At 37.8% G+C, this 16,397-nt stretch overlaps 1 protein-coding gene and 1 non-coding gene across 2 annotated transcripts in view; both read left to right on the forward strand.

Annotated features, from left to right (window-relative positions):
• SGK1 (serum/glucocorticoid regulated kinase 1) overlaps positions 1 to 16,397 on the forward strand; it is a 204,735-nt gene that overhangs the window by 89,893 nt on the left and 98,445 nt on the right. The window lies entirely within an intron of this gene.
• On the forward strand, positions 11,884 to 11,955 carry TRNAC-GCA. Its single transcript has one exon. It is a non-coding gene; the product is annotated as a tRNA-Cys (tRNA).

Below are 16,397 nucleotides of genomic sequence, written 5' to 3' on the forward strand. Positions count from 1 at the left end.
TCATCCCGTGCTGCCTTTTGAAATCTTCTATTCAACTCTTTAGTATCTTGAATTCTTCCCTGTGCTTTGGCTTCTCTGTGTTCCAGTGCAATTTTCAGAGTCTCTTCTGACATCCATTAGTAAATATAAATTGATGTGTAAGCTATAGCCTAGGCATCCGTTGACCCTATCATCTGATATCAGCTCTGCTATGGTGCTGATGCAGGAAAATGAGAAAATCATAGAACCCCTCAACGTTCATGTGATGAGATTAACTTAATTCACACTAAAGCTGTTTTTAGTTGAAAGCCCTAAGATTGGACTTGATAACCTACAAATGAAAATAAACTCTGTATTTAATGTGTAAAAATAAAACACAGAATATGAAGTGAGAATATTTTAAATAAAATAAGGAAGCAAATAAAGTGTAAGTCTATGAATAATTCTGTGTCTTACCTCCACTATCCCCGGCTTTAAAAATAGTATATTGTAAATGCTACCTGTAATAACCTCGAGACACTCAGTTACATTTTTCTTAGTTTGTGGAAGACCTTCCTAATAGGCTAGTTAATGGCCTTTGCTTTTTTTTTCATGGAAGAAAGAAGAATATCCATATTGTCAATATATCATCCAGAAGTACAGCAACGTTGTCTTGTTATCAGCAGTTCTGTCTAAGAGAATTGTTCATAAGTTAGGCAGATCTTTTTTTGAGACTGTAATTGGAAAAATAGTAACACAACTGTATAAATTGTTACTGAATAATGCCTTGCTAGTAAAATTTAGGTTGTAGCAGTAAACCTGGCATCAACTTCCAGTCTGTAGAAGAATGAACTTGAGTTTCTCAGTGAGTGTATGGCAATTAAACATCTCCATGTATCTACAACTTCTGTTCTGTACCACATTTCTTATACCTTCAATATCTAAATAAAATAAGCTGGAAAGAAAGGTTTCTGAAGTACAGATGAGGAAAGAAATCTGTTAATGAAAGCATTAAATTGGATCAAATAATAGCTTGAACATACAATGTCATCTCTCAATTCTGCCTTAAGTGACAAAATCACATTCAGTTTCATTTCTGCAGCTATAAAGTAAGGTATATCATTATGGATGAGAGACCACAGCTCAAAATGATCACAGGAAAGAACTTTCAAATATGCAATGTTGCAAACTTGGTTATCCAAAAGGATTAGAAAGGTAAAAAATATGGGAAAAGATGTTCCACACCAAGTCTGAAAAAAAAGTCATTTTACCCATGTAAACATCACATAGATAGAGCACGGTTTAGGGCTGTTGTACATAGGGTCACTATGAGTCACAAATGACTCCATGGCACAAAGCAACAACAACAACAACAACAACAACAACAACAAAAACAGACATCACATATAAGACAATGTGGCATCAGGATTGGAGGAGGGCTTATCAACAACCTGCATTATGTAGATGACACAACCTTGCTTGCCAACACTGAAGAGGACATAAAACGTTTACTGTAGAAGGTCGAGGACTGTAGTCTTCTATACGAACTGAAGCTCCACATCAAGAAAACAAAGATTCTCACCACTGGGCCAATTGGCAGCATTATGATAGATGGAGAAGAGATTGAAGTTGTTAACAATTTCAGCTTGGTCAGCTCCACAATTAACACTCTTGGCACCAATAGTTAGGAAATCAAAAGACAAATTGCACTGGGAAAATAGGCAGTCAGAAACCTCTCCAAAGTGCGAAAGAGCAATAATGTCCGTTTAGAGACTAAGGTCTGCCTGCTCCAGGCCATGGTCTTTGCAATTACATGTTATGCATCAGAGAGCTGGGCAATGACTAAAGGTGGCACAAGAAGAATTGATGCCTTTGAGTTGTGGAGCTGGAGAAGAGCATCAAATGTACCACGGACTGCCAAGAAAACAAAAGGGTTTTTTTCCTGGAAGGGTGAAACCAAGTTGCCCCATGAAGGCAAGGATTTTGAAGTTCTGTCTCTCATACCTTGAGCATGTTGCCAAGAGGGACCAGTCTTTGGAGAAGAACATCATACTTGAAAGGGTAGCGAGACAACACAGGACAGGGAGACCCTGGATGAGACAGATTAACACAGTAACTGGGATATTGGGAGTGAGTGTGTCAGAGTCAGTTATCTTGGCTCAGGATAGGACAGGGTTCAGAGTTATTGCGCAGAGGGTCGCTATGAGTCACAGTTGACTGGATGCCACATAACAAGATGAAAAAAATAAGAGGGAAAATGTTATCAGGAAGATAGAAGAATATAACTACTAAAAGATTAAAATGTTAGTCTTCATACAGTTAGCAATATAATAATATTTAAATATAGAACTACAAAGGAAAATTAATAAATTCACTTCAGAGAGGAAAATATTTTGTTTTATTCTTGTCCCAGAAATTGGCACTTTAATAAGACAAAAATGTAGGTTAGACTGACAGAGAAACAAACTTTATTTATGTAGAAATTTGTGTTTAATAAACAAAAATACCCACATTTTTTCAAGCATAAATGGAGTAGTTGCAAAAATGGACCAAGGATGAGGTCATGAAGCATATTTCATAAAATTCCAAAAGGCAGAAATCTTATAGACCACACTAGCTGATGACAATTTGATAAAATGAGAAAGTAATGACAATACCAGAATGAGCTAGGAGCTCCCTAGCCAATTAATACACCTGGAATTCACAAATCTTCTCCCTAATACTTCTGAGTTTACATAGGAAATTAAAAATAAAATGTAAATAAACTATTTTAAGTACTTACCACATTTCCAGGGAAGCGCAAATAAAAACAGTGAAATCTCATTCAACTTTTTTGTTTTGTAATTGGATTTCCAGTGGAAGAATATGCATCAAATTGATTTAGTGATTACCATTTTCTCAGGGACTAGAATTGGAAAATAACGAAGTGGAGAAGAAAGATTTTGTGGTGTTTGAAGGAAACTCTGATAGCATAGTATGTAAGGAGTTACCAAGCCAACGGCAGTGTCTCTCTGGCAGTTCAAATCCATCAGCAGTCCGACAGGAGAAACATGGGAAATCTCCTCCCATGTGACTTACAGCTTCCAAACCTCCACCGGGTGATTAGCTACAAGTCACTTCTTCCGACGCCAGGGCCATGCGTTGAGAGATAATATTGTTTCACTTCTTCAAGACTTTATTAATGTAATTTAAAACAATTTTAATTTAGGAAAATGATACTTTAAACAATTATATTTTGTTCTTTAAATTATTACAACCAGGAAATAAAAATAACTTCATTAATATATTAAAATGCAGTATACACTAGGAAACTTACTTCTAGAAAGTGAGTAGCTATAACTCCATACTACTGGTTTAAATGCAGGAGTCATAACAAGGATATTTTCACACCATGAAACCAGGCCATCAAGTCCAAAAAAGACTCCTGAAGGAAAATGGAAAAACCCACACTGTCTGCGCCCCTGTCCTGCCCTCACCCCTAGCGGGTTACTTACACCTCTGCCTGATTTTGCTCTGCCCTGCATGCTGTTTATTTGTGGCCTCACCTATTAATTTTCTTGCTCTTCTTAGTTATGTGTTCATTTTCTAACCTCCCTCTGGGGCCTTTTATATGTTTTTTTTTTTTTAAATACATAATGTATTTTTTTTTCTCTTTGTCTTTTTATTAACTGAAATTGAAGTCTTATTCCTGCAATTTTTTGTTGTTGGGGTTTTTTTCTGAATTTTATGTTTATTATTTACATTCTGCATAATCTTGTTATTTGTTTTTAATTTCTTATTGATATTTTAATGAAGGTTTATAAAAAACTTGGGTTTCTAGTATTTTTAACATTGAAAGAGGAGACCTAGACAGAAAGGTCTGCATCCCTTGCTGACTATAAATCACATGCATTCCTGAGCCACTGCACACCTAGTGTTGAAGACAGACCCTCATAAAGCCTTCAGCCAAATATATCCTGGCCTATGGGATATATTTGGCTGAAGGAGGATTTCCTTAGACTCCTCTTTCAGCTGAAGGAAGCTTGAAAAGGGCTTCATCAGAATCCAAACATTGAAGCCAGGGAACAATATAGTGCTTTCAAAAACTCAAAGGAGTTCTGGTGGCAAAGTCTAGTCAAGTCAGAGATGGCATTGACTCAAGTGCAGTGGGGAGGTTTTTTGGGTTAGGGGTTTTTTTGAGGAGGACGTCAAAGCAGAGCTTTTAACTGGTTCATTCACTACAGATTTGCCTTACAACAGTAAACACTACAACAGCCCCAGATATACTGAATCTTAATCCCCAGGGAGCTCTGATGGCTTTATGATAAAGAACAGTGCTGCCAATACAAAGGTATGAGGTTCTAATCCACCAGCTGCTCCAAGGGGGGGGAGGGGGAGGCACCCTCCTCTTGTGTAATTGACTGTCTCTGGAAACCAGCTTATAGGGTCAACTATGGGCTGGTGCCAACTTGTTGGTACATAATAGCAATCCCTGAGAATTTTGTTACACTGTAGATTCTCATTCAATATGTCTGAGTGGAAAGGCCAATTCTCAGTAGAATGTCAAGCTAGAATGAAACCTTGAGTCCACATGTCCTGGAAGGTTCCATTGGACTTGGAGATGTTATTAACCCTGTTACTACAAACAAAAGAATTACCACTGAGTCTTTGATATAATTAAATATAAGGTCACTGCTTCACCCTCCACCTCAGCAAATTACCAAAGGCAATACACAAAGCCGTTTTCATTAAGCCAACTCCATACAGTTCTGGGATGGAGTCGGACCCACTTCACTTGTTCAGCTGGCTGATGGGAAGTCTGATCTCCATCTGCTAGGCTGTGGATCCATGCTGGAGGAAGTGTGCCTTTATCCACAGTTCTTCTGCAAGTTGTTAGCTGTTTGAAACCCCACAAGCTTTGTAGTAAAATGGTCAGCTCATCAGTAGTTTCCGTACTGACTTATTTTCATATAATCTTGAGTTTTTCTGATCTTTCTTTAAAAGATGCTATAAAAAAATACTTCAATCAGCCAGATGGCTGTATAGATTTCTGATTTCTTTCCATTTACATCATAAAAATTTTCTTGTTTATATTTTATGAAGGAACATAGGGAATAAAAATAACAGTGCTCTCAAACGGCCCTCTACTCCCATTTTTCTGCTCTTGATATGATATATTAGATGGACTAAGGGGTGGGAGTCTGCAGCTATCCAAAGTTATCACCCATTATAGTCATTACGCTGTGCCAGATTTTAAATGATGCAGTCCTTTAGAAAACATTCATTACATAAACAGAGGATTAAACTTCTTGCAGAGGGATAAGTAAATGTCCTTTCTTTTGCTCTGTGCACTTAGAATATGGCCCAGTGAATGACATTCTATCCAGAATCAGAAAACTAGGGTTTTAGGGCCAGCTTGGGCTCTGGCAGGTCACATGACCTTTGACCGCACTGCTTTATGGCCTGAAGCTCACTCGTGTATCATGAAGTATAACACACTGCACATTTCACAGGCGTTTAAGTGGATGGAGATCCAATGAGAATGTATATTAAAAATCCTAAATACACAAAGAGCATTGCAAGTACAGTAAGCTTCAGATTACAATCCTTCAAGTTTCCAACAACTTTCACATGGTCTGCAAATTTTCTCATTTCAAAATTGACAATAAATTCTTCATTGCAATCCTCTTCCCTTGCTGCACATGCAGTTTTTAAATCATTGAAAAGGTATTGAACTTTCACCCTGTCCTGCACTAATCACTACAGCACACCCCCCAAAAAAAACCCAACAAAAGCCATTATTCAGTTCCCCCATCCTAAATATTCCAACTCACAGTGAATCTGTTGGGTAGGGTGGAACTGCCCCTTAGCATTTCCAAGGCTGTAAATGATTTAGATATTAGATTGCCTTATCTTTATCCTACAGAGTGATTGTTGAGTTTAAACAACCAGCATTTCATCTAAGAGTCAAACATCTTCACCCCAGTGCCATAAGAATGCCTTCTCTTGCCTATAAGGCTGCATATAAACCTGTTCTGACTTAACCTACCAAATCAACATAAAAACACACAGAAATAGATATCATTTGGAACTAGAGATTTGCCTTTTTATTTGCCATCTTAGCAGATGCACCTAAAGAAATAAATAACAAATAAGAAAAAACCCTCTCAAGCTTACTGCCTCAGATTTGACTCTGACTCATAGGGACCTTCCATCAGGTTGCCAAGACTGTAAATCTTAGCAGAAAGATACTGCTCATCTTTCTCCCTCAGAGACACTAGTGGGTTGGAACCACCAGTGGTGGGAGGCCTTTCAATTAGCAGGGCAACATGCTATGGACTATGCCACCAGAGATTCTTGCAAGTGTGTGTAAGGGCAATAAAAGTTGAAAAGATGTTAAACCAAACCAATTATTCTGAAGTAAAAAAATTAATCGCATTTTCAAATATTCTTAGTTTAAAATGAAAACTAATGTCTTGGTGTGGTATTAGCCTAAAATTTGGCACTTTAGAGCCATTGTAGTTAGCCCCCTCTGGTCTCCAACTATCTTAATTGCAGACACATAATCTTGTAAATCAGCATGGTCTTGCAAATCATCAACAACTGTGGGACTAGGATAATAGAAAGAGTGCTTCCCATACTAGGCAGCAAGACTTGAGGCAACCAAGAGTTGAAGCTAGCAAGACTAGTGGTGGTAAAACTTGAAGGAGACTGGAGAAAAACCCTGGAGAAAGTGAGACTCTGGTGGTGGACAGAACGTGGCATTGCTGTGGAGAAACTGTGGCACGGTATAAGCAAAGGAGCTCTGAGATAAAAGCCATAATTAAAGTTTTAGGTGTTCTTGTTGGATGCTTGAAGGAAAAGCTGACTTCTAACTGCTCTGAGAGGTAAACCTTGCTAGATGATTTGGATCTGACTACTGAACTGAAACCAGAGACTGGACCAATTAAGGGCTTGTGCCTTGGAAATGTTGAGCTATAAAACTTGGATTTGCTTTGGGTGATATTCTTTGCCTCTCCACTCTCCAACTTACTTCCCTAATAAACCCTACTCTTGGTATCACAGCTGTGAATCTGTGAGTCAATAATGAATAAGTGAACCTCTTGCTGTTAGTGTGGCCCTATAGGCACCGTGAAGCTGGGATACAAGCTCATTATCTACTCTTTGCTCTGGACTAGTGAGGGGCTGTGCTGTTCTTACTCTCTCTGCCCTTTTCAGGAGATGTTCAAGGCCCCATGTCTCCATCTCCTACTTAGACACTTGGGGATTTTTTTTTTTAAAAATTCCTTCAGTTGCCCTTGTAAGATACTGAAATGATTATCAATGACATTATTTATAGCATTAATGTTACTAACCAACTGGCCAGCCATTTGCCTTTGTCATCCATTAGATTCGTGAAAACTGCATATACTCCAGAGTAAAACTGTATTTTATAAGATTTTCAGTGGCTCTATTTTCAGAAAGGTTTTGTCATTTGCATAATGCACGTTGTGATGGGTCTTGCTTCAGTTCTGATGTCATACTCCTTTTCATAAAGTTCAGCTTTTCTAATGATTTTCTCAGCATACAGACTGAGTAGGATGGAGAACGGATACAGCCTTGATGCACTCCTTCCCTGGTTTTAAACCATGGAATGTTCCCTTGCTCTATTCAGACAACACCTTCTTGATTTAGATATAGCTATCACAAGAATAAGGAGCTCTGGGGACCTACTAATAAGGACTTGCACCTACAACTCAAAGGTAAGTTGTTCAAATCTACCAGCTGCTCCATGGGAGAAAGATGAGGTAGCCTCCTCGTGTGTGATTAACTGCCCCTGAACACCTGGTGGAGGATCAGCTATGAACTGGTTCTAACTCCATGGCACAGAACAATATGCATAATGGAGGTCATTGATATATCTTACCCAACCCTGATGCCATAATCTTCTTCGTAATGTCTAGCTTCTCTGATGATTAGCTCATCATAGAAATTTAAAAAGTATGAAGAGCGAAAGTTTAAAGAGAACAATTATTCTCATATTGATAATTGTCAATTAATTATCCATTCTTCTCAATGTTAGCCATAATTTTTATGACCCACATAGTCAAATACCTTTGCATATTCAATCAAGCACAAATCTACATTCTTCTGGGATTCTCTGCTTTTCGTCAATCTGGCATTAGCAATTATATTCCTTGTGCCACAGCCTCTTCTAAACCTATCCTAAACCTCTGGAAGTTATCTGTCAATATACTGTTCTACCTAATTTTTTTAAATGACCTTCAGCTATATTATGCTTGCATGTAATATTAGTGATGTTGTTATGTGCCATCGAGTCATCTGTGACTCATAGCAACCCTATGTATATTAGCTTTGAACTCCATCCTATCCTAAACTAATCTTATCATCTCCAACAGACATAATACAATTTCTTCAGTCGCTGAGTCAAACAATCTCATCCTGGTTCTTTCTTTCCTACTCTGCCCTTCCATCCTTCAAAGCATGATATTCCTTTCCAAAGACTGGTCCTTCCTGGCCATGTGCCCAAAGTATGTGAGAGAGAGCTTCAAAATCCTTGCCTCCGGGCAACAGCCTGGTTTCATCCTCTCCAGGACATATCTTTTTGTTCTCCTGGCAGTCCACAGTTCAACAGGCCATGTTGAACAGTCCATGTTCAACACTCTTCTCTAGCACCACGACTAAAAGAATCAGTCCTTCTTCTACCATCCTTCGTTTTTGTTCAGCTCTCTTAAGCATAACAAGCAATTGCAAAGACCTTGGCCTTTTGTTAGACCAGGCACACATTAGTCTCCAGACTGACATCGTTGCTATTCAGTACTCTAGAGAAGTCCTTGACAGTAGACTTTCCCAATGTAATTTGTCTTTTGATTTTCCTGACTGCTGGTGCCAAAGGTGTTGATTATAGAACAATCAAACTGAAGTTATCAACTATCTCAATCTCCTCTCTGTATATTATGAAGCTACCAGTTGGCCCAGTTAGTGAGAATCTCTGTCTTCCTTATGTTAAGCTTCAATCCATAGTGAAGACAACAGTCCTTGACCTTCTGCAGCAAGTGCCTCATGTGCTACTCAGTTTTAACAAGCAAGATATTAGTGATATTACTTAATGATTTCCACATTCTGTTGAATCATCTTTCTAGGTAACAGGAACAAATATGGACATTTTCCAATTAGTCTACCAAGTCGTTGTCCTCCAGATTTCCTGATATAGACTGGTTAGTGCATCCAGGATTAAATCTGTTAGTTGAAACATGTCAATTGGTGTCTCATCAGTTCCTGTGGTTTGATATTTTTATCAGTGCCTTCACTACAGCTTGAAATCCGTCCTTTATTACCTTTGATTTTTTATCTTATGTTACTTCCTGAAATTTTCAGTGTTGACCAATTCTTTTTCATACAGTGGCATCATCTTCTTTTGAAAATCATTCAAGATTTTGGATCATTTCAAACAAAATATCAACGATCTTCCTGGATCATTCAATGTTTTTCTCATAGCACCTTTCAATATTGCAAACTGAGACTTAAATGTGTTTTTCAGTTTGAGAAATATTGAGCAAGTTCTTCCCTTTATATTCCCCAGATCCAGTTCTTTGCACATTCCATTATAATGCCTTCCTTTGTCTTCTTGAGCTGCCCTTTGAAATTTTCTGTCCATTTATTTTCTGCTCATTTTCTTTTCTGGTATCTTCTTAGAAACAAAGATAGTGAAGATTCATCTCACATATTTTAGGACATGTTTTAGGAAAGGTTCTTATTATGAGTTTGTTGGTAACCTTAAAGTTCTATTTTCACATTTCATATGTCCTTTAATAGCATAGGCTCCTTCCTGAACTTTTACCATGGTTTTATTATTATTATTATTATTATTATTATTACTATTATTATTTATTAATGTCAATGAAAATTTACAGAGACTTTGGATTTCCATTCATTCATTGTTGCACTTTTCTCCCCCTCTCCCACCCAGCACAATCCCCTCTTGGAAAAGTAAAAAAAAGTAAAAGAAAAATCACAGATCCCTTTAAAACAGTTTTCTCCCTCATTTGTTTCAATGCAGTTTACATTATTGAACCCATCTTTCTCAGTCCCCTTCAACAATGAAGTCAGTACTGTTTTACAACAGTGACACCATGGGGTATTTGTCCTTTTGTGACTGGGATACTTCACTCAGCTTAATGTCCTCCTGGGTCACCCATTTTGAATAATATTTCATGAGTTCCTTCTTTTTCAATGCAGTGTAGAATTCCATTGTGTGAATATACCACAGCTTCTCTAGCCATTCGTTTGTTGATGGGCACTTAGGTTGTTTCCAACTCCTTGCTATTGTGAACAAAGCTGCAATAAACATGGGTGTGCATATATCTGCTTGGATGTCAGTTATGGTCTCTTTGGGGTATATTCCCAGTAGTGGAATTGCTGGGTCAAATGGTATCTCTATTTGCAACTTTTTGAGAAAGCGCCATACTGCCCCTTCTACAGTGGTTGCACCATTTGACACTCCCACCAACAGTGAATAAGGGTTCCAATTTCTCCACAACCTCACCAGCATTTGTTGCTTGCTATTCTGTTAAATTTTGCTATTCTTACTGGGGTGAAATGATATCTCATAGTTGTTTTAATTTGCATCTCTCTTAAAGCTAGGGATTTTGAACATTTCTTCATGTGCTTGTTAACCATCTGAATGTCTTCTTTGGTGAAGTCTCTGTTCGTATCCTGAGCCCATTTTTCTATTGGATTATATATCTTTATCTTGTTGTGGTACTCAAGTAATTTATAAATTCTGGATATAAGTCCCTTATTTGATATGTCATTACCAAATACTTCTTCCCAGTCGGTGGCTTCCCTTTTTAACCTGTTGGCGAAGTTTTTGGATGTGCATAGGGATTTGATTCTTAGAAGGTCCATTCATCTATTTTGTTTTCTCCTGGTTGGAGGTTACCATGGTTTTTGAAAATGTAAGAAAGAATCATTATTGGGAAACTTAAAAATAATTCTACTTTCTTTAAACATTAACTATTTTGTATTTTCATATTTCAGTTCCATTTTTCACCATCTATATTCATTCTGTTGAATGTGGCCTAGTGTTAAGAAGCTGCACTGCAATCTCAAAGGAAGGTAGTTCAAATCCACCAGCTGTTCATTGGGGGAAGGATGGACAATCTTCTCCAATGTGATTATCTGTCTCTGAAAACCCATAGGAGGAGCAGCTATAAGTCAATTCTAGCTTGACAGCACACAAAACAATGGTTCCAGTTTTCACTATATACATTTATTAGTTCATGACTTTTTTAAAATAAAATTCTGATTTTAACAAACATTTACAGAGATGTTAGATTTTCATTCATTCATTATTGCACATTTTACCCCCTTGTCCTTCCTTCACCTCCCCCAGTTCACTTTTTTTAATATTCATTCATTGTTGCACAATTACCTACTCCTCCCACCCCAGTCATATTTGCAATGATATATCCCTTATTGTTGTACATATGATGCCTAATCATATATTCCTTTTAGATAGCTCATTCTTTCATCTGTTCCAAAGCAATGGTCACTTTCTTTTTTTTTTTTTTTTCCGCTTTCAGTTCTTTTTGTTAGTTTGTTTTGGAGTGTTTTGCTTGTTTCGTTGGTTTTTTCTTTCTGTAATTTTTTTAAGTGTCTACCATAATGGGCCATGCATTTGACTTGAATCTTATTAACAGTAAATGTCAAGACTTCTATATGCTGCTTTCCACACTCAGGACTGAACTCAGGGAGACCACAAGGTGCTGGTCTTTTGATGACAAAAACCTGTCTCGTGTTGTGAAACAGTTTTATGAGTTCTCTCCAAAGCAGGTCTGGTAGCTCCCAAGAGGTCCATCCAGATGAGTCAACTCAATGGTTTACAGGTAGTATGGCTGTGACTGTGAAGGTGAAAGATACTAATTAGTCTTTACTGTTGTAGAAGGGGGTATAGCTCAGGGGTAGAGCATTTGACTGCAGATCAAGAGGTCCCCGGTTCAAATCCGGGTGCCCCCTCTTTAATCTTTATTTTGACCTCATAAACTAGTGCCTGAATTTCAATTTCTTGCTCCTCAGTAGACACTAGAGAAAAGACTTTTCCTAGATCCACAGAATGGTGAGATTTCAATATTGTGGTTCTTAACTCCAAGTGTGAATAGAATCACCCAATGAGTCTATAGAAGTGTTAATTCCAGGAAAGAGCTGGAAACAACCCAAGTGCCCAACACAAACGAATGGATAGAGAAGCCGTGGCGCACTCACACAATGGAATAATACGCTGCACCGAAAAAACAAGGAACTCATGAAATATGCAAAATGGATGACCATGGAGGACACCATGCTGAGTGAAACAGCTCAATCACAAAAGGACAAATACTGCACAGGGCCACCTCTGCAAAATGGGACTGACATCAGGATTGAGGGAAGACGGAGAAGGAGGGGAGGAACGATGTACACTGCACCGAAACAGATGAGGGAGAGAACCGTCCAAAAGAGATATATGATTAGGTATTATTGTCATGACAGGAGTCCAGAATGAAGGCCGCATCGTGTAGTGGAATTGGGGGAAGGGATTGCATGATAATGAAAGAGTTTTTCTTTTACTTTTCAAAGAAGAGTGAACTGCGGGGAGGGAGTGGGTAGGGAGAAAATTGCAACAATGAATGATTGGAAAACTTAAGTCTCTGCAAACTTTCATTAAAAATAATTTTTTTAAAAAAGTGTTATTTCCCAGGAATCACACAAGAATAATTGTGGACTTTGTCTCTCAATATGGCTTTTTCTAGCATAGATGACCAACTATGTGGAGGGATGGGACCGTGCAAGTGAGGCATGTTGGCCTATCCACAAAGGGCTTGTCTCGCTCCCATTCCACAAGGGCTAGGCAAGCCTCAACAATCGCAATGGTCACTTTCTATACTCTTATCCTATTCTCCTCCCAAACCCCTAGGTCAGACCTACTTTTTAACAGTGATGCTATGCAGTATTTGGTTTTTATAGTATACATGGTCATGTGTTGTTTAAAGCCCATAATAAATTCTGTGAAGAAGGACATTGTGAGACTTGGACAAAGGGTTACTGTAGTTTCATAGTCTGTTCTTGTTTTCTCTTTAAGCCTCTTGAACAAGCTTCATACCTTCACAAGTGACCTCCAGCTTGCCAAGAGAGATTGCTGCTTGTTTTCTGACCCACATTAGCTATTTGGATGGTCCTTGATCCAGCAATTGGTTCTTACTCCACATCGTTAGTAATATGGCCTTAATCGTCATTGTTAACAATTGTTCAGGATTTGATAGGAGTCATTTTCCAATTCTCAATCACTCTTGTAACATTCAAGAGAGTTGATCTTTTAACAACTTGGAGAAATTTTTCTTTGTTTTTGAAGCTTGTCATGATTACCACAAGGTATAACATAACTAAACCACAAACAATAGAATTCACTTCTTTTCTACCTTGATGTTTCTGCATAACCTTTATTCCATGTCTAAGATGATGCCCTCTTTAGCCTCTTGCTGTTACTCAAGCTAAAAATGGTTTACTGCATTTGGAAGCCAAATGTACTTCCTAGTAGCATTTTCAAAGGAAAATGATTCAGATTAGGCTCCAAAACCAAGGAAAAATAAAAAAGTGACATACACAAGACTGGATGTGGTTGGTTTTCTTTATTTTAATAAATTTTTTATCTTGTGATTTTACCTTGGTTTTCTTTCTTTTTATTGTTTTTATTTACTTACTTATTTGCACTTATTTGGTTTTTACTCTTGGACGCTGCTGGTTTTGAGTCAGAGCTCTGGTGGTGTAGTTCCTAGGGAATTTCACTGCTAACCAAAAGGCCTGGACTGCCAAGAAAACAAACAGATTCATCCTAGAGAGGGTTAAACCAGGCTGCTCCTTGGAGGCAAGGATTCTGGGGCTTCGTCTGACATACTTTGGACATGTTGTAAGGAGAGACAGGTCTTTAGAGAGGGACATCATGCTGGGTAGGGTAGAGGGACAGCACAGGAGGGGAAGACCCTCTATGAGGTGGATTTATTCAGTGACTGGGGTAATTGGGATGGTTTAGGGCTGTTTACATAGGGTCGCTATGAGTCGCAAACAACTTGATGGCACATAACAACAACAACAACAACAACCCAAAGGCCACACTTCTTTAATGGTTCAAATCCATTTACCTCTCTTCAAAAGAAAGATGCAGTCTCCTACTATGTAATTTGCAATTTTGGAAATCCTTTGGAAGGTCAGGTATAAGTAGATTCCAACTCCATGGCAGTATATATAAGTGAATCTTTGAGTTGAAGCATAAAATGATAATATGGTAAATCTTTTAGATAGAAAGTATAATGTGTAAGCCTATAGCATTTGTGTTATACAGACTGAAGTATACAGATGTATAGTGGATAAGCCTATAACATAAGCGTTTGTGTTATACAGATGTAGGCATTGTAGGTTATAAATATGTTGTACCATTCATTATATGTCTGACAATGTGATCTCTTTTTATACAAGAGATAAAGAAAAATACACAGTTTGTGTTCAGGAAGCTGTTTGTATTCACAAGGTCCTGTTCTCTAGATGTGTAAATTGATAGAACTTTATGGACATGTAAAGTCAGGTGTTTCCCAAACAGATAATATGCAACTCATGACTATATATTAGTGAAGCTCCCTTTCCCCTAGCCCCTTGTTAATGTATTAGAAACATTTCTATGCTGTGGGATAAATTTTATATTGATCACTATGGTTAAAATTATATCACAGTGGTACATCTCATTCTATGTAACTGTATATTAACTGCTAGCCCTTTAGTTTTATTATTATTATCTTTTTGTTTGTATGAAGCTAAAAACATGTACATTATTTTGTGTTTCATATGAATAGCCTTTTTGTTGTGCACCATAGAGTCGGAATCGACTCATAGCTGACCTGCTGGCAGGTTTTCGGAGGCAGTTAATCTCACAGGAGGAAATTTCCCATCCTTAGGATGCATTGGGTGGTAGTGTTAATTCCCAGGAATGGGAGATAATTATGATTCTTGTCAGAAGAGTTTCTAGGCCAATTAAGAAAGGATCAAATAAAGAAATAAAATGTTCCCAGAAGTGTAAGACTAAGTCTACACCACTAGAACTTCATTCCTCAAAGGCAGGTCCATGCTTCATATTTTTTGTTATTTTAATTAATTGATTCTTTGGTGCTCTAATATATAATTCCTTGATTACCACAACTATTGAGGTATCCATTTTCTTTTTTTCTATTTTTTAATAATTAATAATTACTCCCGAGAATTGTTAACTTTGATGTTGCTGGGGCAATGTTAAAGAGCTCAGCTGCTAACCTAAATGTTGGTGAGCCCACAAGGGGCTCTACAGGAAGAAGACACGGCTGTCTTCTTCTATACAGATGTACGGCCTTGGGAACTTGATGGGCTTACCCTGCCTTGTTCTGCACAGTCTCTATAAGCCAGAATCAGTGCGGTTTGGTTTTATCCTGTGGATTGCATCTCACCAAGGTACACTGTTCGGAGGGATACTTCTAGAAAGGGGAAAAGGAATCCATGAGAGGCACTAAGGACATAAATTATTCTGGGAGAATTCCCCCTGTTGCTTCTCCTTAGAAATCTACAGTAGTGGCTGCACTTGACCCTAGGATTTGAGTATGTTTCTCTGACTCTTCTTGTGTGTAACCAAACCTCTCCTGTTTCTATTTAAACCTATTCTTTTTAGTCAAGTCCTTCTTAAAACCATATGACTACTTTCCACTAATATATCTCTTTTTAAAAATTTCAAGATGGTTTTAAAATGGTATAAGAACATTTCTTATTTTATAAACGTTATTCTAAATTTACAAGCAAGACCAGATTTAAGGGATGAAGTAACTGTCCAATTTGGGGAAAAAATAAGCTGCATTATTTGTCTGTGTTTGTATATATGGATATATATGCTTCTTTGTGTATGTGTGTATCTATCTATATCTATCTATCTCTGTATCTTATCTCTGTCTTATCTCTATATCTAATCTATCTCTATATCTATATCATCTATATCTATATCTATATCTAATCTCTATCTATCTCTATCTCTATCTCTATCTCTATCTATGTCTGTGTATATGTGTAAACATATAGTTACTTGTCACTTTCAAATTGCCTTGAACTTGTACTGATCCCATGCACAGCAATACAAATGTTGGCCAGTCTTCTGTCTTTATGATTGTTGATAGATACACTGAAGCCTGTTGTTTTCCAAGAAGAGGATTCATCTTTCAGCAAATATTGGACAATATTCTTTCACAAGGATTCTGAGGCTCCGTCTAACATACCTTGGACATGTTGTGAAGAGAGACCAGTCCTTGGAGAAGGACATCATTCTTGGGAGGGTGGAGGGACAGTGCAGGAGGGGAACGCCCTCTACGAGGTGGATTGATTCAGTGACTGGGATAATTGGGATGGGAGTGTCAGAGACA

The sequence above is a fragment of the Elephantulus edwardii genome, unplaced genomic scaffold (assembly GCF_000299155.1).
Source record: "Elephantulus edwardii isolate Elephantulus edwardi_28Jun2011 unplaced genomic scaffold, EleEdw1.0 scaffold00039, whole genome shotgun sequence".
Taxonomy (NCBI): domain Eukaryota; kingdom Metazoa; phylum Chordata; class Mammalia; order Macroscelidea; family Macroscelididae; genus Elephantulus; species Elephantulus edwardii.